Source organism: Megascapheus bottae, chromosome 7 (assembly GCF_031878675.1).
Source record: "Megascapheus bottae isolate mThoBot1 chromosome 7, mThoBot2.hap1, whole genome shotgun sequence".
Taxonomy (NCBI): Eukaryota; Metazoa; Chordata; class Mammalia; order Rodentia; family Geomyidae; genus Megascapheus; species Megascapheus bottae.
The window spans coordinates 55,389,803-55,413,344 of record NC_143515.1 but is presented as its reverse complement, the minus strand read 5'-3'; the positions used below and the strand labels follow the sequence as shown (position 1 = coordinate 55,413,344).

Genomic DNA, 23,542 nt, shown 5'->3' with positions numbered 1-23,542 from the left:
CCCTGGTATTGAAACAGGATTTCTACGAAATCTTTTGATTTTAGGCGTTGAAAGTCAGTTTTAAAATTAAAACACATCTTGTCGCCCAACCAAAACACAACAAAAATCAAGGCAGGGCTGGGGCGACAGCCTCTCCGGGACGCCGGTAGCCGGCTTTGACTTTGGGGGCCGGCCCTCGGCACCCCCGGGACGCCCGCGCGGGGACCGGCGGCTGCCGTAAGCCGTCGAGGGTGGGCAGGCCCCACCCGCGCCGCGCCGCGCGGCTCCGCCCCCTGCTACGTCACCGCCGCCGCCAGGCCCGCCCCGCCTCCCGCCCGCTCCCCGGAGCCCCAGCCCCGCGGAGGACGCGGGCCTCCGCTTCGGCCTCGCTGCCCGGCCCCGCCACCCCCGAGAGGACCTCCCCGCTCCTCGGCTGCGGCCGTGCGCTCCGCCGGGAGTCCCAAGAAGCCGGGATTCAGATGGTGACTGCAAGCGGCAGCCGCGCATGCTCGGCGGAGGCCGCCTGGGGCCGGGTGAACCCTGATAGAGCCTTCGCCGGGCCTGCACAGCGGAGCTCCAGTGGCGCAATCGGTTAGCGCGCGGTACTTATACAGCAGTACATGCAGAGCGATGCCGAGGTTGTGAGTTCGAGCCTCACCTGGAGCACGAAGCTTTTGGAAGGCTCACACGCCTCAGTCCTGTTTTATCCCTTTGCAGAAGGAAAGAGAGAGACTTTAGAGTCTTCGGAGCTGCAAGAAGCAGCTCGCCATGGCGCCTCCGACCTGTTTTTTTTCTGCTCCGGCTTGTACCGGCGCGCCGCGTCCAGCGCTCGAGCCTGGGCTCGCACCCACCGCGCTCCCAATGTCTCTGGAGGGGAATCCAGGTCTCTTGGGGGGTCCCGCGGCCCTCCGCACGCGGGCTCAGGTTCCGGGGCGCTCCCTGGCGGCGGTGACCCAGACCCGGGGGGCGTGGCTACCGAAGGTCCGGCCCGGGGAGCCTCGGTTCGGGGGAGCCTCGGCCCGGGGGAGCCTCGGTCCGGGGGAGCCTCGGCCCGGGGCTGGCCGCCGTCCCGGCCCGGGCCGCGTCTGCACCAGCGCAGCCGGGCGCGGTGGGATTTGCTCCCCTCGCCCTTACCAAGTACTGGCTACGCAGCGACGCCCCCCGCCCCGCTCCCCCAGCACCCACCCTCGGGGCACCCCCGCTCCGGGGTGGGCTCACCCTCGACCGACGGCGGTAGCGAGTGGATCAGAGGGGAGACCTCTCCCGGACCTGTTGTGCGCGCTCTGATCCCCAGCTGAAGTGGGAAGGCAGGCCTCTCCCCACCGAGGCCAGCCTGGCTGGGCTCCTCCGAGGTGCTGGGCCACTTGTCAACAGGTGCTGCACCCTGACACCCCCCCCACACATACACACATACATACACATACACACATACACACACATACACACATACACACATATACACACATACACATACACACATATACACACATATACACACATACACACATATACACACATACACATACACACACATACACATACATATACACATACACGCATACACATACACACATATACACACATACACGCATACACACATACACGCATACACACATACACGCATACACACGCATACACACATACACACATACACGTACACACATACACACACATACACGTACACACATATACACACATACACGCATACACACATCCACACATACATACACATACACATACACACATATACACACACATACACGCATACACACATACACATACACACTCCCCACCAGGAGATGTGGGGGCATAGCGGCAAGGTTACCAAGTTAGGGTACCTCTCTCTAAAGGGCGGTCCAGTTGGGGTTTGCCTGTTTTGTTTTGTTTTCTTGCCTGTTCAGGGCTTGAACTCAGAGGCACCTCCTCTGCCCCCCCCCCCCTACACACACAGTGAGCCAGAAGGGTGGTGAGACTCCTTTTAAAAATCCAGCTCAGACCTGGGAATGAATATAATATCTATCCATTTTTTAAAGTTTCCTCCTCTCCTCCTCCTCCTCCTTCCCCTCATCCTCCTTGTAGTTGTGGCTGGGCAGCCAAATCTAGCTACTCAGGAGGCTAAGATCTGAGGACCATTGTTCAAAGACAACCCAGGCAAGAAAGCTGTGAGACTCCTGTCTCCAATTAATCACCAGAAAACAGATGTGGAGCCTCGAGCAAAAGAGCTCAGGTTCAAATTGTCTCAACTGATTTTTAAAAAATCTATTTGTGTACAACTAACGTATCATATAACTCATCCATTTTAAGTGTACAGCTCAATAGATTTTAGGGTATTCATAGCTCTGTGTGACCATCACACTCAGTTTCTGAGTCAATTTCCCCCACTTCCAAAAACAAAACAAAACAAAACAGATTATACTTAAGTTATTCTCTTCCTTGACTTTTCCCCATCCTCTCGCCACATTATCTTCCCACCAATCTATGTCCTATCTCAATGGCGTTCCCAATTTTGGGCTTTCATAAGAATAGACTTAAACAGCTGTGATCTTTTGTGACTGATTCTCTCTTCCCTCACCACAAAGTGTCCAAGACTCCTCCATGTAGACAATATATCACTACCTCATTCTGTAGTGTGGAGCATTTTCATTTTTGAATGAAAGATAAAAGGTTGACATTTTCAAGAAATTCACTGGGAACATTTTTGAAGGGATTAAGCTTAAAATGTAAAAGACAAGAGGAGGCAGGTATGGTGGGGAGGGCTTTTCTGTGTGCGTGCGTGTGTGTGTGTGTGTGTGTGTGTGTGTGTGTGTGTGTGTGTGTGCTAGTCCTGGGGCTTGAACTCAGGGCCTGAGTGCTATCCCTGAGCTTCTTAACTCTAAAGCTAGCATTCTGCCACTTGAGCTCTGTATCCATCTTCTTGGAGGTTAATTGTAGACAAACGTCTCATGGATTTCCCTTTTCTGGACTGGCTTCAAATCACAATCCTAGCATCTCAGCCTCCTGAGTAGCGAAGATTATAGTTGTGAGCCACTTGTGCCTGGCCACAATGTGCTTTTCATAAAACAAAGGGCAGAGAAACACTCAGCAGATTTCAGCAGAACCGATGCCAACTGGGGACAGACTGAACTGGGTCATGAATGTACAGGAATTTCATTGCTTAGGTTTTGAACTTTCTCTGATTTTTAAAAAAGGTTATTTTTCAGCTGTGCTTGGTCAGAGCTGTGTGCAATAAATCTACGACTGGGTGAATTACTGTATAAGAACAAAATAGAAAGCTCAAGCAAACTCATTTGCTTTAAACTTTATGAGGTAATTCTAAGAAGTATAACCAAACTTACTAGGGTCCTTCCTTGGGATCTGGCAATTTTTTTCCTCTGCCTCTTCTTTTCCTTTCCCTTTCTTCCTTCCTTTCTCACTTTCTCTCTTCCTCTCTCTCTCTTTCTTTCTTTTGGTTGGTCATAGGACTTGAACTCTGGGCCTGGGCGTTGTCCCTGAGCTCTTCAGCTCAAGGCTACTGCCCTATCCCTTGAGCTACAACGGCACTTCTCGTTTTCTGGTGGTTAATTGGAGGTAAGAGTCTCATGGACTTTAGTGCTCTGGCTGGCTTTGAACCTTAATCCTCAGATCTCAGCTCCTGAGTAGCTAGGATTACAGGTGTGAGCCACTACGCCAGGTTCTTCCTTTCCTTTTCTGTCATTTTAGTTAGTTACTTTAATTTGATTTCTTTGGCACTAAACTTCTTTAAAGTTTGATTTCTTCCTATGCTGTCAGTTTAGTGCTGCCTCTCAACCTGGACCCCTTCTAGCAAAGGTCTTATTGCTCATTGGGTAGTTTCCCTGACGTTCACTACAGTTATCTTCTCTAATTCATTTCCAGAAATTCTGGAACGATTCTAGGCCATTAGCTTATTGCAATTGCTTTCCAAGCATGATGAATCTGTCTAATACAATCTTTGGGATATCATCATCATCATCAAAATGTACAAAAAAGGCAGAAATACCAAAAAGTACCTATGCATTTCTCTGGAGGGAACTATTCAGTTTAAAGTTGCTGTGAATCGAGTTATGTATCCAGTGATGGGTTCTCAGCTATAAGCTCTCTCATTCTTCCTGAGCTCTGTGTATTACTGCTGTAGCATAAGCAGTCAATCCTGCAATAGCCATGTAGAACCTAGTGTAGCTGCACTAATCTGTAATCCCAGCTACTTAGAGGTGGAATCAAAAAGATCATGAAGGCTGGCCATGTGACTTAGTGGTAGAGTGCTTGCCTAACATGCATGAAGCCCTAGGTTCGATTCCTTAGTACCACATACTGGGGGAAAAAATCACAAGTTCAAAGCCAGCCTGGATAAAAAGGAGTAAAATCCTGTCTCCAAACCAAACTATAATGTTGGTGAGTCATGCCTGCAGTCCTAGCTACTAGGCAGGCTGAGATTTGAGGGTCATGATTTGAAGCTGGCCTAGACAGGAAAGTCCTTCAGACTCTCATCTCCAATGGCAGAGCTCTAGCCTTGAGCAAAATAGCACAGGGACAGTGCCCAGGCACGTAGGTTCAAGCTCCATGACAGCAACAAAAATAAAAACAACCACAAACCAAAGCATGGGGTGGGGTGTGGCTCAGTGATACACCGCTTGCTTCGCATACACTAGACCCTGGGAAAGAAAAGAAAAATCCATATAGATGTGGTTATCGAGGGCACACATTTTCCTCACAGTTCTTTCATATCAAAGCCTGGAAATGTTTCCATTCTACCCCCAGCAACTACACTGAAGCTCATATTCCCATCTCCGTCGGTCCTTTCTCCACAGATTCCACTTAGGAAAGTGACCTCTTGGGGAGCAGGTGGTGACTGTCCTGTCACACCAAAGGCCATCACGCAGAGCACCAAGGACTCCACCAAACCTCATACTACCCATGCAGAAGCTTGTGGGGAGTTGCTCTGGCCCCCCATCTCATCACAGGAGCTGTCCATGTGGCTGCCATCGAAACAGTAAGGACTATGAACCCAGGCGAAGAGAGGACTGGGAGAACAAGAAGCAGGAAGAGACAGATCTGACAGTGTGTGATGGTTTGCTTCCTTTCCACCATCGGGTTATCCCCATAGCCTGTGAGTGATTCCAAACACCAGCTTCGCCAGGTATCTAGACGTACCCTCTGTGGTTGGATTGTGTGAGCCAGAAACATTTCCCGTTTGTCTCAGCTGGTTAGTACGGAGGTCTGTCACTCATAACCAAAGGGAGCTTGATGAATGCTGTTGTTGTTGTGTAACATGACGCTTTACTTGATGAGTGATATTCCAAATTTCTTCATGAGAGACCAGGATTGTGGTTTGAGGTCAGCCTGCGCAACAAAAGTTATTAAGACCTTCATCTCAGTCAAACCAGTTGGGTGGGGAGGGGAGTGGGTAAACACCTCTGATCGCAAGTATGCGTGAGGCTGCAAGGTAGTTAGAGGATCTTAGTTCAAGGCTGGCTGAGGCAAAAGTGTGAGACTCGGGAAAATAAAGCAAAAAAAAAAAAAGAGGGGTGGGTGGTGTAGCACCTGCCTAGCAAGTTGGAGGCTGAGTTCAACACCGCCCCCCGCAAAAAAAGCTACAACTTTTTCTTTTCCTCAGAAGGAAAAGACAGCATCCTTTCTGCCTAAACAAAAGTTATACTCTGCCCAGCTGTTAGAATGTCCTGGGGAGGAAGTGGCACCGTGGCTCAGTGTGGTAGAGCAGAAGAGCTCAGAACAGTGCCCAGGCCCCACAACTGACCAAGAAAAAATAATGTCCCGGGGATGGGCCAGTGTCCTCTCCTTGTGCCTCTATACTCCGTAGCCCTCTGGGGACACACTTGACGCGTCACCTAAGGAAGCCAGACGTGCCCACCTGAACAGCACACTTGCTTCTTCTCCTTCACCAGCCCTGCTCTGGTCCTTCATGTCCCACAGAATGAAGGGCCCTTCATCCAGTACCCAGACTGTGATGACATTCTCACATCTTCCCCGTCCCTCTTCCCACACAGAAGCTCCAGTGCACCTTTACTTATACAACTCACATCTTGTCCTTTCACGACTTTCCCTTGCATGCAGAATGAAATGCAAAGGCCTTCAGTTGTCTCAAAGTCCCCAGAGGTTTAAACTTAACCTTGCCCGTCTCTCCAACCTCAGCTCCCATCACCATGTCCTGGCTGCCTCCTGTGCTCTAGACACTCTTGTTTCTGTTCCTTGTTTCTACCCCAGGGCCTTTGCAATGGCTATTCATTCTCTTGGAACATCTTCCCCCAATCTTAGGGTGGCTGCTCAATCTTTGGGACTCACTGAACTCCCCAGAGATGCCGTTAAGCAGAGTCCCTCCCAAACCCACCACCCTGCTGGCTGCTCCCACTGTGTGTAGACATATCTGAAATTGTTGTGTTGGTATCAGTGATGGTGGTTTGTGTGCCATCACTAAAGTGAAAGCTTGCTCTCTTGAGGAGCCTTGCCCTGGGCACCCAGCATGCTTGAGGGCGTGGGTGAAGGGGCCCAGCATACTACAGGGAGTGAAGAGCAAGCCATTTAGCCACTAGCCAATCCTGCATGTCAGATCTGGAGGCTGGGGTTGAGAAAGTATTTGGGGATGCTTTCCAGATCTTGTCCCTGAGGTTTGCTGTGTCATCCCCGGGTGGCTTTCTGTCTACTTGTGTTGGGCTCACACGGGACCCAGCGAGAAACTGTCAATGGAAAGTGTCAGAGTTGTGGCTGGCAAAGCCTGGTATTTCCTGAGAACCATTGGTGGCCCTGCTGCTTGGCAGATTCCTGTGCCACTTCCCCGTGTGTTTGCTGACTGCATTTAGGAAGGCCTAGAGCTGGACACCAGGAGAGCTAAGAACCGCGCTGATCAAAGCCAGTAACCATTTTAAAAAGTTTTATTATATGGCCGTCAGGCTTCGGTTTGGCCTGGGCACTGTCCCTGAGCTTTTATTTTGCCCAAGGCTAGCGCTCTACCACTTGAGTCACAGCTTATGGTTGAGCCTCCTTTCGTTGAAGATAAGAGTCTCATGGACTTTGAACGTTGCTGCCAGGCTGGCTCTGAACCACAATCCTCAGATCTTAGCTGCCTGAGAAGCTGGGATGATGGGTACAAATTACTGGCACCCATCTCTACTCCCCAGCTTTAGCATTGGATCTCAGGGTCCAGTAACCTTGACACCATTGGCCATTATCTTAACCCAGTGTGGCTCCTGGCTAGTAATGCGGAAGCAGCTAGGATGGATTCTTGCATGAGCCAAGGTTAGAAGGGTTTCTCTAAGCTTGGGTTCTTGGGTTTTATCCCCCTACCTTTGAGCAGTCTGGATTCCTCAGCTACCCAGCCTAGACAGAGGGAGAAGACACCAGTTTTCTGCAATGAATCTGCTGCAGCCACTGCTCTGGTCTTTATCTCCTGATGTCTTCCTCAATAAGGTTATGGAAATGTCTAATTTGAAAAATAGAGGAGAGAGGAGTGAGAGGAGTGGCACAGGAGCCAGGGCCTCTCTAGGTGTTTGACTGTGACCTCAGCTTGACAATGGTCCCTGGGATGTAGGAAGGACCTTTGGAGGGGCTGTGCCTGTCTGCACAGACAGCCTTCTACCACATGGTGGCGCCATGGTCCCACCCCAGAACAGAAGGTTCTCAGACTGGAGCTTGGGCAGGGCAAACTGCAAGACCACTAAATGGGGTTTCATCCTCAGTTTGCAGGGGGATGGGGTGGGGGGGTCACTGTAGTTTTAGCTCTGGCCCAAGTCCTCTCAGCCTGTGCACAAAACACAGCACGGTGGGGAGAGAGGAAGGGGTGTGAGTGGGAAGGGTCTAGGCAGAGAAGTAGCATCATTCCTGTCCTGCAGACTGTTTTAGACAGGCAAAGGCCTGAGCTAGAAGAACTAGAAGGCAAAAGGGAGAGTCCTGAGTTCTAAGTGCCTCAGAAAGAGAAGAGCTGGCCCTATTCGTCCTCTGGACCCCAGGACATCACCCCGAAGGGTTATAGAAACAGTACCCATGGGTGCACGTTTTCCAGCCACATCTTACATTTGGGAGATGGCTCCTTTGGGAGCTGGGTCTGTCACCCATCCATGGGCGAAGGCTAGGACTCAGCCCTTCTAGATTCTCACCAGAAAGCAGCAGCACCATCGAGGAGCCACTCTACCTCCTTTGGCCCAGGGCCATGTTGTGGGCAGAATAGTAAAGTAAGGGCTGCCCATCCACATGCCAGAGTGGGCAACTCCTCTGGGCATCCTCAGCCCTTCGCGGAGCCCCCCGGGGGCAGGAAGGGAAAGGGAAGAGTGTGGGGCTCTGGAGGGGTCAGTGAGGCAGAGGAGGACAGGGGAGGGTGGCTGTTGAAGACACTTGATTAACATTATGTACTGCCTTTTCCTGATCTCCGTGGAGGGTGCAGGCAGACATTTCCTTTACTGATTTTTTTTTCTGGCATTAAATCTCCATTTATTAACTTTATTTGATTTAGATTTAAAATGCCGTTTCCCCCTTTTCTATTTAATAGGAAATGCGCTGAGGAGTTAAAAATTCAAAAGTCGCAAATAAGTAGCCATGTGGCATATAATATGCAGTCAAGCATGGGCAAGGACGTGAAAGACACTGGACAATTCATGGAGGCAATATGCCATGCCGACTGTCTTCCCAGGCTGTCCTCTAAACAGTTTCTCCTGCTTCAGCCTCCTGGGTGCTGGGATTACAGCTGGGTAATGTCAGGGACCCCCCCCCCCACCACACACACATTATTATTGGCCCTGTGTTCTCATCTGGCTCTAGCACGTGAGCTATTACATTCCCTACTTCTCACTTTTTACCTTCCTCAGGCTGGCTCTGAACCCTGATTCTCAGCTCTCAGCCTCCTGAATAGCCAGGGCTATAGCCATGAGCCACCAGAATCTGGCTTTTGTTGGGACATTTGTGATGTACAGAATTGCAGGGTTTTGTTAAGCTGTGTACTTCGTCGTGTGATCTCATTTTAGCCTGGAGCATCACTGCTCATCCTGGGATCAGCTGGGCTTTGTTGTCCATTTTTTTTTCATAGCTTCATGGTTTGCTCTCTCATCCCTCTCACAGATGCTTTTACTAGTGGTATGATTTAAAGATGGACCCAAAGGCGGGGTGGCTTCTGAAGACGGTGCCTTTGGAAGACAGGGCTCAGAGCCTAGTCCTGGCTCCGCCTGCTCTCCATCTCTTAGCAGTCAGCAGGAATGTGAGGCTGGACAAGCAGGCTTCTAGGGCTCAGCCTGTGCACATGGAGCCTTCCTGCTGGGAAGGGTTCTGATGAGCTGACGTGGGACCCAGGACAAAGATGGAAGTATAGATGGAATTTTCTGCTGGCCCATGGTCCAGGAGCTGCAGGGAATTGGGGGAATATGGGCCACCTGGTTTGGTAAATCCTTCCCATGACATGCTAAGAATCACATCCTGGAGACTCAGGAGCTAAGTGTCTTAAGGCTGGGAACTGCACAAGACCCATGGTGGGTCCCGGTGGGGTGTGTCTCTAGGCTGTGGAGGACAGATGTTGCCCAGGATATCTCTAGCAGACAGCCTGCCCCAGTTGCATTTTAGAACATAGTGCTAGAGCAACTGCAATAACCTACACGAATCCTTGGGAAATCGTCACTGTGAACATAGGATCATTAGTATTTGCTAGGGCCTGGATTCCAATAAGAGGTGGGGGCATAGCCTCTTGTCCCCTTTGCCTTCTTGAATATTGGGGATAGCCACCTATCCTGTTCTAAGCACTGAAGAGGAGCCAGGGCTCTTGCTAAGGAGGTAGGAGATAAGCCCTGCTTCTAAGCTATCCCATCCTGTGATCTCACAGTGCGTGCTGCTACTTCTCGGGGATCACTTTCTTCATCCATGAAACAGGATGAGACTTTTCCAGTCTAACCAGGCAGAATGGCTCCTGGCACGGAGGGCATTTGCAGTGCATTAGGGTTCAAGAAGCTGCCCCTCAAATTTGGGGAATTTTCCATGAGAGAGATGGGCTCCAGATGGGCACATTTGTCTGGGCCAAAGAATGAAGGGCTTGTCCCATCCTACACCCATGTATGGTTCACCAAGAAATAGAATGAGGACAAAGCTTCACTAAGCAAATGTTCTACTTCAGTGATGGATGTCTGTTACCATTTTCAAAAATGGACTGTCAATGGTAATTAGAACTAAATGATGATGGTCAGATACAGTTGTTTGTTTTTTTTTCGGGGGGGGGGAGGGTAGTGGTCCTGGTCAATCAGGACCTGGGAGCTGTCACAGTTGGTTTTTTTTTCCCCTCAAGGCTAGTGCTTTACCACTTTGAACCACAGCTCCACTTCTAGTTTTCTGGTTAATTGGTAAGAGTCTTGTGGACTTTCCTGCCAGAGGTTGGGTTCAAACGGATCCTCAGATCTCGGCTTCCTGAGTAGCTAGGATTATTATAAGCCTGAGTCACTAGATACAGTTTTAACTTTGCCAAAGGATGGGTTGATCTTGTTCCAACCTGCATACCAGATGAGCAGGTTAGGGAATAGGCAAAGCTGCTTTAGAAAAGCGACAGTGAATCATTCTAGCTCAAGATAACAAGATGCAGGGTAAGGCTCCAAGACCAGTGGAACTTGGTTGAGGAACTGGACGGTTTCTCTGCATGATACCAGCAGGGGGCAGCATTGCTCTCTGCATGTGTCTATGTCTACCAGGCCCCTCTAGCCAGACACCTTATGTCCAGCTTCTGAATAGCTGTTCACTCTGTTTACATTCACTTTTCCCTGCCCCTGTGTGGGAAAAGTCCAGGAAAAGGAGGAATTAAAAATGCTCAGGACAAGAAGGGCTTGGAAAGAGAATGAAAGCTATGTTTCTCCCCTTAAAACAACAGTAAACCGAAAATAACACAAAAAGCTCTACAGTTCAGCTAGAACGCAGGAGTGGGGACTGGGCTGGTGTAAGAACTTGGGCTGAAGGATGACCACATCTGTCTCTGTTACTGGTATGTCCCACCCCTCCTGGAGAAGGTAGTTTGGCACTGTTCTCTGTTGGGGTTATTGTCTTTAGCAGGAGAGACTGGCTAGAATTTCAGAAGGGCAGTGGTGGGCCCTTAATTTTTGTATGTGCAACAGGGCTGGACATTTCATCGGTGCCTCCACAGGACTTTCCTCATTTATTTATAACTAATCTGGCTTCGCTCCCAACCCTACATGATTAGTGAGGGAAAAAAAAAAGCTATCAAAATGCCCAATTTGATTTGAATGTCATAGGACAGATGGTTTAGCCTGTCTTGATTTCTCTTGCATAAAAGTACTCAGGTCTCAGATTACTTTGTGCAGCTTTTCCCACTAAGATGATATGAGTGTGTATGGACAGACAAAGGCAGCTGTGTGACATCTGGACAGAGGAAGGATCTGAGATCTTGGGATGTGGTGTTTGCCTGTTTCCCAGCAAAGGCTACTCCCCCAACTCTTAGGTTCACTCCTCTCCCCCCCCCGCCCCCCCACTGCCGCTGATTAAATTTGAAGCTGAGTTTATGTAACTCCTCGTCCAGTCCAGTCCCTCCTAAGCTGACCTAAGCCCCTGGATTCTGTGTTCCTGTGGAGTCCCTTGCCTTACTGCTGTGACCCTGGCAGTCCTGTAGGCCCACAGCTCTGTGGCCAGGCACCAGTGGAGCTGAGGCTAGATTGTGAAAACTGAGTTTCAGGACTCTTATGCCTTTCTGTTGGAATCACTGGTGTCACAGGCAGTGGCTGGGGCAGTTCAGAGCAGCTGAGGAAGCTCCATCTTCCCAGAGTCCCAAAGAAGTCAGGCACAAAGGCCCCTTCTCTTGGGAGAGGAGATCAGGCTAGATGTAATTGTTTGGCTTCCCTTATTTGCTTTTCTTCCAGTCCCTTTCTCATCACCTCCTTGGATGCTAGGAGAGGATAAGAACCTCTCCTCTTCTGGCCTGGGTGTCTATTTCATAAAATTTCACGGTCCCACCCAAGAGACATGCGTGACTTCAGCAAATATGCTCTCAAGAGAGCAGCAGGGTCGAGCAGATTTCTGACTTGAACATAATCCTATTTTTCAAGTCAGATGCCAAATATTACAACATTCTTTTTCTGTCTGTCTTAAATCCTAGCCTTTTGATGCAGGGATGGAGACCTCAGGCCAAGGGATGTGATGTCATTGGGTGCTTATCAAAGCAAAAGAGAAAAGCTCAGGCATAAAATTATAAATAGTATTCTTTTGTGTTTAAAATGTTACTATATATTAGAATAATGAAACCAAAGGAAACACAACAGGTAGAGGAGGTAGAGGCTCCATCTCGGGGGAAACAACCCCTTGGTGGCTTAGACTCTTAGGTTGGGTTGGTGGTTCTGGAGGTTGGAAGTAAGTGAGATGTGGATCAGAAGAAAAGGATGGCTTATAAGAGGCACATAGCCCAAGGTCAAGGCAAAGACCAAGTATTTATGGGATGAAAACAAAGCCATGATCAGTGGGCTGTGGTCACCCAGGGAAAATCATTCCCCCGCTTTCCCTCTGGGCTGAGGGGCTGGAAGCGCAGTTCGCAATTCACATGCAGGGAAGAGAGTCACTCTGGGTAGAGTTGAAGCAAATGGTCACACATTTGTGTATTCACTGGCCCTTGCAGCTGGACACAGACTCAGTCATTCACAGTATGTGTGTGTGTGTGTGTGTGTGTGTGTGTGTGTGTGTGTGTGTGTGTATTGTAGAACTCTCAGAGTGTTGCCTGATGCTTGAAGCTTACAATAAAAATGCCAGCAGCTCTTGTTATCATTGAATCCACAGTGAAACAAACACCCAGATGTGTTTGTTCATTCTCATAGTCAGAGGCGTACAGACACCCATTCCTTTACATGGATGCATTTAACAACCTGCGATGGGTCACAACTAACACAACTAACAATTATGTCTAACACTTCCCTGGAAGTTGACTCCACTGCCCCTTTCCCACTCCATTTCCTCTATAAGTGCTGGATACTGCCTGGCCAGCGATGATTGTCTTATTTCTCTCTGTGTTTTCCTAGTTCGATGTCTTGCTTCTCACCTTCACCCTAGAGCCAGGTGTCCTGTACTGCCCAGAAGGGGTATCCAAGAGGCACGGCCAGCCTCTGCTATGTTATTGTGACCCTGGCTGAATGGACATGGTACTTCCCAGTGCCGAAGTCATCCTCAGCATTTCACTGTCTCCTGACAACATGGCTGGGCAGGTACAACTGTAATCATCACCCTCATAAAAAATAATTTTATTGTTATTATTAATGCATTGAACAGAGAAGTTACCATTTCATAAATTAGGTAAAGAGTACATTTCTTTTTTGATTTGGGGGAGACAATATCACCCTTTCCTTCCTGTCCCCCCAGTTTCTTGCTTCCATCCCTGCCCATAAGTTACATAGGTCATTTTCCATGTAGTGTATACTGAGTAGCATGATTGCATTTATTTGCTCTCCTCCCTCCCTTTCTGCCTCCCCCTTGACATGTTCCCAAAGGAGGTGGGGGGAACCAAAGCAAAAACAAACACCACCACCACCACCACCACCACCACCACTATCAGCAACAACAGAAACCATGTATCCATTTCCTGGAGTTTGTTTTGATAAGCAGTAGTTTAAGTATTCCTCCTTAGGGGAGGAGCACAAAGGTGTAACTGTGTTCCTTCAGTCTGTGTGTGATGCCCAGCGTGCTGCACAGACTATCACATCCAGTTATGTTTCCATGCACGAGAGAAAACATGCATGGCCTCACTTCATCCCGGGCCCAAAGGGCGGCCCCTAGGTAGTGGAAACAGAGCCTGGATTCATTCTTGCTGGTAGCCTGATAAAGTGTCTGAAGATCTCACCTCCCGTGGCCTCCGAGACTGGAAGAAGAACCTGCCTTGAGTTCCTTGACCTCTCACCTGGGGCTGAGACTCATGTGACCTGAGCTTTTCTGTCCTCTGAGGAACAGTGGTTGCTGCCACTTCTCTACTCAACTGCCCCATTCTGTTTCTCCTCTTCCTCATTTATTGCAGCATCAACAGATGCTTTCACCTTCAGTTCTGTTAAGAAAAAAAAAAGAAACCTTTTTCTTTTGGGGGGGGGTTGGAGTGTGTGTGTGTGTGTGTGTGTGTGTTTGTGTGTGTGTGTGTGTGTATGTGTGTGTGTTGTGCATGCTGCTCTGCAGCTTGATCTCAGGCTGGATGCTGTCCCTGAGCCTTTTGTGTTCCAGGCTGATGCTCTACCACATACACCTCAGTTTTCTCATAAATGTTCTTGCCGGGGCTGGATTTGAACTGCATGCTTCAGATCTCAGCCTTTTATGTAGCTAAGAATACAGACATAAGCTGGGCACTGTGGCTTACATTTGTAATCCTAGCCACTCAGGAGGCTGAGATCCTGATTCAAAGCCAGCAGGGGCACTAAAGAACGTGAGAACATGGGGCTCTTATCTCCAATTACTCACCAGAAAATGGGAAGTTGCTCAAGGGGTAGGGCAGTAGGGACAACACCCAGGCCCAGGGGTAGGGTGGTAACCTCAGGGACAGTGCCCAGGCCCAGAGTCCAAGCCCCAAGGCAGACACACACACACACACACACACACACACACACACACACACACACACACACAGACATACACAGACACACACACACACATAGATATATGGCATGAGCCACTGTCACCTAGCATTAGGATTAATTCAGAAGGTGGGTATACAGGAAGGAGCCACAGTCCAGACTGTAACAACAGATGCATGCACAAAACATAGATCTTAAGTCGTGTCTGGGTTTGCTGGGGTGGGAACCGGCCTAGTTTATCAGCAGCACTAGCTCGGCTTGGAGTCTTGGGGAAGCCAGGTATGCTCCAGTCCACACCAGGCTTAGGGACGGCTCTGGGGGTGGGCCTACCTCGGCTGGGTTCCCTGCTGGTCTTCAGCCAGCTCAGCTATTGGTGGAGCAGTGGCTGGATTTGCCCCTCCTACTCTTCTCTGGTTGGTGAATGTTCCTTCTGGCCCTGCTCTTCTGACTTCTTTAGCCATGTAGACATACAGGTCATGAGTTTGAATTCATGAGATTTAGTCCTGAGAAGAGGATGAAGGGAGGTCATTCATTAGGCAGTGTATCTCAATAATTACATTATAAATCAAGCTAATTAACTTGTATAAAATATCCATTATCCTTCAACCCTGATGGCTTTCCCTTCGAAATGCTAAAATGTATGAAATTAATGAATTTTCAGCTGCATAGAAGTATGCAAACGATGGAATACAGCTGCATTTCATTTTTATTAAGCACATCAGGATTCCATTGATGAGCTAATGAGGTTTGGATGAGTGATACAATAAAAGCAGAATTCATAGGTGGACATCAATCCATTCTCTAAAATGAATGCTCATGCCTCAATCTCCGCAAAATTAGTAACCACTTTTTATAATTGAGAACTTAACAACTTGTGTTCTAGCTAGGGGAAGGATAGAATAACTAAAAATAAAACTGCCTTAGAGTCATCTCAGGTATCCGTGGAGGTATAGCAATCTGCCCCCCAAAACTTAGTGACTCATCGTGTGTAGCCACTATTTTATTGTGTCTCGTGGTTGTGTAGCGGAGGGGGCTGGGCTTTGACATCGTCTGCTGCACATGTGTTGGGAATCTTATGCAGCTGTGGTTAGGTGATGGACAGGCCGGACTGACTCATCAGGAGGCTGCACTGAGGTGGGAGAATGCTGGTCCTCGTCTCTCTATGTAGTCTCTGGGCCTCTTTCGGCAGTAGAGCCGCTCTTCTCTCTGCAGTGGGGTAGCTAGACTTCGAATGAGGTGCTCAGAACTCCTGGAAGTGACTATTTTAGGAGGAAGCTGCCATTTATGGAAGGGTACATGGGAGCCTTTCCCAAGGTACTTGCACAGAATTTCGCCTGAGCTGGAGTCACAGGTCAGCGCAGGTTCACTGGGGAAGGACCGCCTGAGGCTTGCCTTCCCAAGCCTCTTGTTCACTGGGGCCCTTTTGCAGGGTCATGCTGCAAGTGGTATGTTGGGTGAAAAAACGTTAAGATCTGTGGCCTTTACCTTGGGGCAGTGGAGGGCAAAAGCTGGGGAACTTTGCAGAGGAAGGTATTAAAGTCTCTGAAGCACAGTGTGGAGACTCATTGAATTCTAGAAAAAGGAGGCCTGAGATCACTGGTGAAATAATTGAGACTCTCAGAATAATGAAGGGACACCCTCTCCTTCAGGGGTGTGGACAGGCCTGTGAGTGAACTGTGGCTCTAGCTAAGGCGATTTCTAGGCAGAAGACTGAACATGCTTCTTACAGCTGTCTCTAATAAGACAGAAAAGGATGGACCTAACGAAGGAACTGTTTGGGAGCAGAACTTAGGAACTACAAGGAGGCTTAGACAGTTCTAGTAAAAGGCTCTCAATGTTAGAAACGGCTTCAGGGCAAAGGAAAATTCCCAGGTACTGCCAGTAAACTTATGGTGTCATGTGTAGAGGAAGCCAAGGGCGTGGCTGTAAAAGCCTTTGTTAATAGCTAAGGCAAAAAGATGGGCATGTCTAGTAGGCCCTTTGGGTAGACAGTAGAGATTCTGATGATGTTAGGGGTGTACCTGTTAAGTCTTCTCTGCTAGACAAAACAGCTTCTAAGAAGCCCGTAATATCTCCCTGGTAGAGGTGTCAGAGAAAGGCTTTATTGGAACAAATGGAAATATGAGTTTGTTTAAGGGAGGTGGTTCTAATTCGATAGAAAAAATTCCACAAAGATAGAGAGCAAGGAAAGGAGTGGCATTATTCAGAGAGAAATGTACTCTTTATCAGACTCCTCTGTATAGTGCCTTTATAGTATTAACAACAACTGTAACAGCAACAGAAGCAGCAGCAGCAGCAAAATAACCTACAAAAAGATTGAAATAATTGTACTGTTAGATTGAAAGCCACATGGTCTAGAGCAAGTCTCTCTCTTTCCTGAGAGCAGGCAGGTAATTGGCTGCTAACATTGGTCATTTCTTAGGGGAAAGGAATAGTAATTAAGAGTCTAAAGCCAAGGACAATCCCTTCCAGAGATCAGAGCCAGGTCCTCGAGAAACTGGGGCTGCATGCTTGGCATGATTTCAGAATTGCCCTGTGCAGATTTTTCTCCTCTTAGTAGAATACCCATTGCAGTAATTTTGTGTCTGCATCCTGAGCACTCTCATCTGCATCTGCCTCTCATGTAGATGTTCAAGTCTTAGGTTTGGAGCCTGAGCCTGATCACTTCATGGCTGTGGCCTTGGGCGACCTGGAAGGTGAGTGTGCATGACATATTAGAAGTATGACCAGATCTTTTGATAGCTAGTTTCCAAAAGCAAGTAAACCACACTTTCCGGAAGTCATGACCTTGCATGGTTCCTTCCTTTAAATCTGCATTGCATCAACAGTGATGCTGCTTAAATTATGAGCCCAGGTTGTAGGAAACTTCTGCTTTCTTCCTGGATCTCTTAGAATGGTCACTTTGGGGCAGGCCAGCCGTCATATTAGAAGTTTGATTCTTCTGCAACTGCCCTACTGGGAGGAAGCCAAAAGCAAGGCCAAAAAGCAAGGAACAAACAATATGATTAGCCAGATTCTATTTCTTTCAGCCATCCCAATGGAGGCACAGATGTGTGTGGGAGTGAATGTGTGTGTCCAGAGTGTGCACTGTAGCAGGGGCCTCTCTTGCCTCTCTCTATGGGCAGTACTCTAGCTGTCCTGAGCTGGTCTCTGCAGAGGTCAGTGGATTCATTCTCCCTCTGATTTAGTTCTGTGCATATTTCATCCTCAGCTATTTGCCTGGTATAGTAGCTGCATCCTTTTCAACTACAAGTAACAGAGATTTGAGCAAAAAGGGAATATTAATATTTTGGCTGGAGTTGTAGCTCAAGGGGTAGAAGTGGAAGGCCCTGATTTTAAACCCCAAAATTGAAATCAATAGATAAATAGACAGACAGACAGACAGACAGAGACAGTGAATATTGACTTTCACTGGGAAGTCAAGGGCAATGATCCAGGGTTCAAATTTGCATTTAGGGGTGGAGTCTGAGGAGCCCTGTGATTGGCAGAGGGCCCACCAGGAGTCCTAGGGAGCCATGATCCAGACAACAGCATGTCTTCCACATCTTGGTTCTAATCTTTCCTTCAGTGTGGCTTCTGTAGTCTCCTGGGTCAGGCTCCTGGGCCAGGTTTCTTGAAGAGCTCACGTGGTGGCGACTGGCTTCCTGAGGCCATCTGCAGCCTGAAGCAGATCCCTAGCTACTCTGGTTTGAATATGAAATGCCCCTCTTATGTGTTGAACACTTGGTCTTTGGCAGTTAGCTCTATGGGGCGGCTCTTTTGGGAGATGGTGCAAATTCTAGAGCAGGACCTTGCTGGAGGAAGTTGGGCATGTCTTTGAAGCTTCTGCCTAGTCTCTAGCTCTTTCTCTAGTCTCTCCTCGTCTACCCTGAGCGGAGGAGCCTCCTTCAGTCACATGCTCTAGCTGATATTCTCCCTAAGGGTTTGGGGGCCTTGCAGCCTTGGTGGTGGAGAGGCCCGTGCTTAAAGAACTGTCTTGTAGATAGCTCACTTCACACTGAAGTTCCTCCAAAAGTGGGGACTGCTCCCCAGCTACCCCCTCCCTCCATTCACTCTTCATCGCCCCACCCAGCCGGCAGAAGCTGCAGCTCCTCCTTCCCTACCCCTTCCCCCCACTCACTGGCAGTCCCAGTGTTTCTTGACACCCACTCCTTAGCGGCTGCTGAAAATGAGCCCCAGAGGAGTAAAAGAAGGATGCTAAGGCATGTCTTAGAGGCTTCCTGTGCAGGCTCCATTGGGCATGCTGCCCGCCAACAGTGAAGTTGGCATCTGCTCTGGGCCCTGGAAATCTGCAGATGTGTGGGGGGGGGGTCACAGGAAAATGGACTAAGACACTCCTGATGGATGGGTATTTCTGGTGGGGTTCAACATGTAGCTCCAGTCTTAGCAAGGCTTTCTTTACCCTCCTCTCTTTTCCCCCTCCATGTCTCCCTGTCTCTTCCACCCCATGTTCTCTTTCTTCCTGACCTAAAGGAAATTGGTTCACGAAATCTTGGTGCACGCTGGGTGTTGTGGGTGTCTCATGCCTGTAATCCCAGCCCCTCAGGAGGCTGCAATGTGGGGATCATAGTTTGAAACCAGCTCAGACTTTGAAAGTCCGTGAGACTGTTATCTTTGATTAATCATGGAAAAAGCCAGATGTGGTGCTGTGGCTCCAGTGGTAGAGTGCTTACCTTGAGCAAACAGAGCGCAGGGACAGTGCCTAGGCCCAGAGTTCAAGCCCCAGGAACGGGGGAGGAGGGGATGGGGAGAAGAAAAAAGAAAAAGAAAAAAAAAGAGAGAAATTTTGGTGTGCCAGGTTCTGAAGACTATATATATTGGTCAGTCGTGCTTTAAAGGTTGTGTACTGACTTGTCATGCCTGTGGAGGGGAGACTAGCTCAATTAAGGCACTGGGAGTTAACTCCAGCTAGTGCTTTCCCCCAAAGGCAATGCAAATCACATGTGATGGAGTCATATAGCTAACAACACAGTGTCCCTCCCATTCAATTACACCCATTGGGGGTCTGAGCCCAAGTCCCTGAGTGGAGGCCCTTTGAAGCCCCAAGGAATGGCTGGTTGATCCAGTTTGAGCCAGGAATGCATTTCAAAGGCTAGCCTGTCCCTCCATCCCCTGGCCCACCTTGGTATTTGTCACTTCCTCCCCTGAGAGTATATAGAGGTCCTGGCCATGGGGGAAGATAAAGGTAGAATAGTGGGATCAAAGTGCACATGCATAATAAAGGCATCATCTCCCAGCCCCACCTCAGGACACGATAATGCGCATTTACTCACCCACAGACACCCCAGCAGCCTGCAGGCCCACCAGAAACCATCTCTTGTTACAAAGCTAGAATCGTTTCCATCTGTGTTTAAGCTGCAGCCTATGAAATAATGTCTATAAAACTAAAATTGGAAGTGAAAATATTGAATGCAATAAATTATGGCTGCATTGTGTTCTCTCCTGAGATGCCCTGGCCAAAGAGCCTTCAAAGCCTCTCATCTAGCTCTGCATTTTGGGTTGCTCCATAAAGCACTCCATTTTCTCCATGGAAGAAAAGGCCTCCATGGTAGCTTATTCAACAGAGCTGTAGTGCTTGGCTGTACCTGCCTGGCATTTTAATTTGTCTTCCACAGCGGAGCTGTTCAGCTTCAGCATGAAAGCCAAAAGGGAGAGGCTGCCAAGGGAAGAACTGTGGGCCAGCTTCCATCGCTACCACCATCCATCTCCCTCCCCACTGCTCACCCCACATCCCACTGGGGTTGGGACCACGAGTCCAGATACTACCACCCTCTCCCCTTTGTCCATTCATCATACATGCCATTGCCCAAGCTTTGGATAAGGGTCTGAGAGGAAGGGAAACTTGAACAGGTAAAGTGATATGTATCTGGGAGCTTAAACACTTGAGCTACACAAACAACCAGAACAAGAAGGGAAATTATTAACAAGGTGCTGAAGCTCCCCAGGGCTCAGCGAGGGAGAACTGAGGCTCTAGGGGAAACCGATGGGCTGGATGTGGGCCTAAAGAAAGAAAAGTCTTGAGAGGCATGAATAAAAGGAGAACCTAAAACTGTAACACATGAGGACTGAATTCAATTTGGATAGACCATCAGGTCTATCCAAGGGGGACAGAGAGAGAAGTGAAGTTGAAGAAATATTATAGACAAAAAAGAACAACTTGGTCTAAAGATTCTGGTGTGTGTGTGTGTGTGAGTGTGTGTGTGTGTTTGCACGCGTGCTAGCAGTAGGGCTTAAACGCAAGGTCTTCTGTGCTCATTTGCTCTTTTTTCTCTTCATTTCTTGTCTTTTTTGGTTGTTACTTGGAGATAAAATTCTTACGGAGCTGGGCACTGGTGGCTCATGCCTATAACAGGAGTCTGAAACCTGAGGATTGCTGTTCAAAGCTAGCTAGAGCAAAAAAAAAAAGTCCTTGTGAGACTCTTATCTCCAATTAACCACTCAACCACTAGAAGTAGAGCTGTGGCTCAAAGTGGTGTAGAGAGCTAGCCTTGAGCAAAAGAGCTCTGAACAGTGGCCAGGTCCTGAGTTCAAGCCCTACAACAACAACAAAAAAGTCTTATGGAATTTTCTGTTTGAGCTGGTTTTGAATTGTGATCCTCAGACCTCAGCCTCACTGGGCAAAGATTCTGGCTTTTTATATGGTAGGAAGTGGTAACCAATGGAAAAGATCACTGAATTGTGGGAGGGTGGAGCTGATATTGGAGCGGGTCATTGTCGTGAGACCCTAGGGTCCATCAACCATCTCCTTTCTCTTCCAACTTTTTTTTTTCTAAAGATCCCAACCTCCTTCTCCTCATTAGATGATTCAAAAAGAGTTCGAGTGCTACCATTTCCTATTTTGTCTATTTGTGAGAAAGACAGGGAAGGGATTAAATAAAACCCATATAAACCTGTAACTGTGACCATAGGTCAGTGCAGTAAGGGCCTGAGAACATTTCCAGAGAGTGAGAGGGAGAGTAGGGTGCTTTTCTGGTTTTGGTTTTGTGCTTGTACTGGGTCTTGAACTTAGGGCCTCTCATTCTCAGTTGGCCTTTTCTGCTCGAAGCTGGCAACCCACCACTTGAGCCATACTCTCACATCTGGCTTTTTGCTGGCTAACTGGAGATAAGAGTCTCACTGAGAATTTGCGTAGGCTTTGAACCAAGGTCCTCAGATCTCAGCCTCCGGAGTAACTAGGATTATAAGCGTGGGCCCTCATACTCAGCTAGGAAGCGTTCGAGGTTGGCAGCTGCTACAGGAGGAAGAATAGTGAGGGCAGATTCAGGGCCAGCGCAGTGGCCCACTGTATCTTCTTTGTGAGATTAGCCTGATGCAGTCTGAAGTGTTGGACTCAGGCAAGGGCATTGTCAAGAGCCAATGGAAGGAAGCCTGGGCTCCCTGTGTGCTGGGGTGGGACAAGGCTGGTACCACCTTCTGTACCCTTTGTCCTTGGTGCTGTGGGGGATAACTGGTCTCCTCCCATGTTGCCAGCGATTCCGATGGGAACCACTGGAGTTGAATTGAGGAGGATTTCCAAGCTCTTTTCAAATCCCTTACTTGCCTTTGTTAATAGGCCAGCTCTCAACACAATGACATACCCCTTCTCTCCTTCCTGGGCAAGCTGGTAGTGGGTTCTCTAGAGGGGAGAAAATGGCCCAGTTGTCCCACTGGAATTGGGCACTTACTCTCTTTCTTTGGCAAATGTTTAGAATTTAGAAGTTGGATCTTTCTCTCTCTCCCAGCCCTGCAGAGCACAGAGTGCGGAGTCCAAGGAGTTGAGAACTATGGGAGAGAAGGGGCTAGTGACCCTTCCCCACCTCCCTGCCTGGCTGTTATTCTCTGAGGACAGGCGGAAAGGACTCATCCAAGCCCTGCTGGCAGCCAGGCCACGTTTGTGGTAGGCGGTGTTTATGTGAACGCACAAATGTTTATATGAGATTGCCAACCCGTTATTTATGAGTCTCTCAGCCCTTCCCCAATAAAAGCTGTTCCCTTAGCGTTCTGACAGGCCCTGCATCTGTAACTAATGTGTCACTCTCTCGGCTAATGCAGTTCACTTGTGTTTATTTTTGCACAAAAGCAATTTATCCAGCCACTCTGGAACAAAAAAAAAAAAAAAAAAGAAAAGAAAGAAAGAAAAGAAAAGAAAAGAAAGAAAGAAAAAGAAAAAAAGAAAAAGCTAGCCCTGTCAGGAACCTTCTTGGGGCAGAGTGTTTTTCCTCAAAAGAAGGCCCAAATGGCCTGCAAAGTTGGGCAAGCGGTGGGGGGGTTGTGTAGCACAGATACATCTAAACTTCGGTTCCTCACTGTGATCTCTGTGTATGCGGGTGTGTGTCTTTGTGTGTCTGTTTGCGATTGTGTGGGTTTGAGTAGTATTTTCCTTGAATCTAAGCATTCTAGCCAGTGTGTCAGATGATTTGAAAACAGGGTTGGGTGGGGAAAGGATGGTTCTAACTTTGCCTTCCCTTGGGTGGCCATAAATCAAAGTTGGGAAAGGGGTGACTGGAAGTTAAAGGGCCTGAAGAAAGAAGCCGTAGGGGGAGGAGAAGTAGGAGGAGAAAGAGGAGGAAGAGGAGGATGAGGGTGGAGGCTAGAGGGGAAGATGCTTGGCTTCGGGGCAAAAGGAGCATTAAGTCTGGCTGGCCAGGGACCGTAACTATAAAAACCATAAAACGCAGTGGCAGCTTGCCCGCACACACCGCTCCCTTCCGCGGCAGTCATCTGATCACTCCTCTCTCGCCTTAGGACTGGCGAGAGACCTTGAAGGGGAAAGTATGGTCTGTGGAGCAGTGGAAATGGAAAAGTCATCTCCTTCTGCACCACCAGATTTGGGGGGAAAAGAAAACAAGAAGTGATGGTTGTCGGTTATATTCACCCTCATCTGGTCCTCAGCCATTCCCCCTGCCTTCCCCCAGGGAACTCTTGTACCTTGGAGCGGGGCCGACCAACCTGCTTCCTCCACCCATCTGGTCTCTCCTCCTACCTGGCTTCCTCCACTCACTATATCCTAGCTACCTGGCGGCATGGCCGCCATCCCTTTCTGTCCCCTCTCCCTCTTTCGGGAAACA

The 23,542-nt window shown here is 48.7% G+C and overlaps 1 long non-coding RNA gene and 1 other non-coding gene across 2 annotated transcripts; both read left to right on the top strand.

The window, feature by feature from the left end:
- Positions 1-525: 525 nt before the first annotated feature.
- On the top strand, positions 526-23,542 carry LOC150060821 (uncharacterized). The gene is made up of 3 exons (XR_016536166.1): positions 526-862; positions 4,785-4,966; positions 23,220-23,542. It is a non-coding gene; the product is annotated as an uncharacterized LOC150060821 (long non-coding RNA).
- Trnai-uau (transfer RNA isoleucine (anticodon UAU)) lies at positions 553-645 on the top strand. The gene is given in 2 exon segments: positions 553-590; positions 610-645. It is a non-coding gene; the product is annotated as a tRNA-Ile (tRNA).